Source organism: Xenopus laevis, chromosome 2S (genome assembly GCF_017654675.1).
Source record: "Xenopus laevis strain J_2021 chromosome 2S, Xenopus_laevis_v10.1, whole genome shotgun sequence".
NCBI lineage: Eukaryota > Metazoa > Chordata > Amphibia > Anura > Pipidae > Xenopus > Xenopus laevis.
The window spans coordinates 112,817,610-112,820,453 of NC_054374.1; positions in this window are offsets into that span (position 1 = coordinate 112,817,610).

The following is a 2,844-nucleotide window of genomic DNA, read 5'->3' on the forward strand; positions in this document are numbered from 1 at the left end:
TTGTTAGCCTCCAAACACTTTTTTCAGTTGAGTTGTTTTCATATTGTTCACCATTAACAAAGGCTTTCTTCAATAGCTTTCCATCTATTATTTTTTACCGTTTTCCCAAAATGTAAGTTTAATGGTTAATGTTGCTGTCTCTGTCTCTAGTGTTTCAGTCTGGCAGCTCAGTGATCCAGGAGCATTCTGAACTGTTACAATGTGATACATTTAATTGATGCAATTAGTTGATCCATTTCTCAGCAGTATCTGTGGAATATTAGCAACTAGTGTATCAATTCTAACAGCTGTCTTTAATGAAACTCAGGGATTCTGCTCAGCAGGGAAAATAAAACTTTGCACTTCAATATTATAAAAATGGTCACAAGTAGAAAATAGAGAGTAATTGGAAAAGTTTATTTCTAGTGAACAACCTGAAACCAACTGAACTGAAAAAAAAAGTGTTTGAAGAGTTGAACAACCCCTTTAAGGCATGCTAAAATGATGTTGGTTTGAGCCATTTGCTTTACACATTACACAAACTTTAATCAACATAGTAGATAAATATATTATAAGTGTCACAATGCTTAATCATGTTAGGGCTATACTTCGACCATCGAATAGTATACTACGACTTTGAATTTACTTCGAAGTCGATTTGAAGTAAAATTGTTCGAATATTTGACCATTCAATAATCGAAGTACTGTCTCTTTAAAAAAAACTTCAATACTTCGCCAAATTAAACCTGCCGATGTACTATGTTAGCCTATGGGGACCTTCTACAGCATTTTTCTACGTTTTTTGAAGTCAAAGTAAAATCGTACGATCGTACGATAAAATCGTTCGGATCGAAGGATTTAATCGTTCGAACGAACGATTTTACTTTGACCGCAGAATACCCAAATTCGAAGTATTTAAATTCGATGGTCGAATTTCGAAGTATTTTTTACTTGGAAATTCGACCCTTGATAAATCTGCCCCTAAGTGTATTCAATATACTACAGGCTGTTTATCCATGTAAATTGGCTTGCTGCCCCATAGTAGACTATTTTCCAGGACACTAGTCTAGACAATGCTATTTACTGCTACTGCTTCCTTCATTGGGGAAACATCTGTCACATTAGAGATCTAACACTGTGAGTAATTTGTACATTAATCCGTGCATTGGGTAATGCAAATCACTGTAACTAAAATGCTATGAGCCACATTATCCTCTGCTTGAAAGCGGCAAAATGCACTGAACTCAGCTATTTCTAATAGATATTATAGTCAGCATCATAAGATTGCTGATTATTTAACTTGTGTGTTACTGGTTTAATGTTAATTCATTATTATTGTACAATATATTTGTTAGGTTTCAGCATACAGTAGCATACACATAATTTCACTGTTGGGCAATAGCACTTAATTCATTTGTTTTTCTTATGACCAAGGAGTTACATGGGGTATATATATATCTATATATATATAGATATATATATATTGTGGTAGAGTGACCAGGAAAAGGTGGAAAAAGGTCACTCTAGCCTTTAATTTCGCCCCAGGGACTGAGAGAGGCTCCAGGAAGGGAGTTATGAAACAGAGAATCAGCGCTCTGTTTAAAGACTTTAGTAGTCAGGGACTCCATTCCATAGAGCCAGTCCAGAGATTGGAGTTCACCTTCCACAGGAAAGCTGTCCTGTGGAAAGACTATTTAAAGTTAATTGGAATAGGAGAGTGTGTCTCTCAACAGGGCACAGCAGGTAGGAGACCTGGCTGTGTGAGGAACTCCCAGAGGAGCTGGGAGTGCTGCCTGTTACTGCAAGAAGCAGAGGGAGCCCGTGACTCTCACAGAGATATTGTGAAGAGAGTGAGGAAGCCAGGAGGCTGAATAAGCACTACAGGAAGGAGTCCTGTGAGTACAGGGGTGAGCCAAACCATTTCTTGTGCTGTTTGTCCACAAGGGGCCCAGTCTAGTCAGGGACTGCTTCAAAGTGTGAAGGTAGTGCCCAGTGGGCTAGGTTTTATTTTTATGATTTATGTTTTGTATCCTGAAAATGGTCACCCCTGTGTCTGTGCATTATTGACGGTGTGTGTTAAAGTTGGAAAATAAATCTCTGTTTTCCTTGAAGAAGCTGTGTGTCCCTGTCTTTCTGCTCCTTTCTCCTATGCTGCCTGCTCACCATTGACTAATCCCCCCCTAAAAGTTACGTGTTCAAGCCGCCAGCTTGTCACATATGGTGTTTCGGATGCGGGCAAAATAAGGAGCAATTAAAAAGACATACACCTGTTTAAAGGGCTGATGAGCCTAAGAGACTTTACCTATAAGCCTGTGAATATGGCAATTGGTGCTGCTAATCCCATTTCTTCAGCTGTTCAGCAGGAGGCTGTGAGGGCCGTGCTAAAGAAACAGGAACAGCAAGGTGGCGACTGGTGGATGCAGTTCCACAGCGACTGGGAGAGAGTCTGCGCGCCAAATGTGGTAAAGATGCCAATGGGGAAGAGATTGCAAAATGCCCCAAAAGTGAAACGTGAGTTGCAAGGAGCAGTGGCAGCTCCTGGAAAGTCTTTAGAAGAAAAGACTAATTTTTTCTGTGTACCACAGAGAGAGTTCTTCCAGCAAGCTTCCTTAAAGGTACAGCGACCTGTGTGTTTTCAACAGATGCCAAAGGAAGCGCGGGAGACTTCGAGAGTGGCAAAGGAAGTCACTGTGTCTGGATCCAAGCAAGGAAACTGGGTCCCAAGAGGTGGTACCCCAAAGTTGGAGCCCAGGCAGCGGGCACAAGTGCAGCATGCCAAGGAGAGAGGGTATGCTGGTTTCACAGTCCAGTCTGGCAAGATTGGCCAAAGATTATCCCCAGCAGTTCCAGAGAGTCTGATGCCCT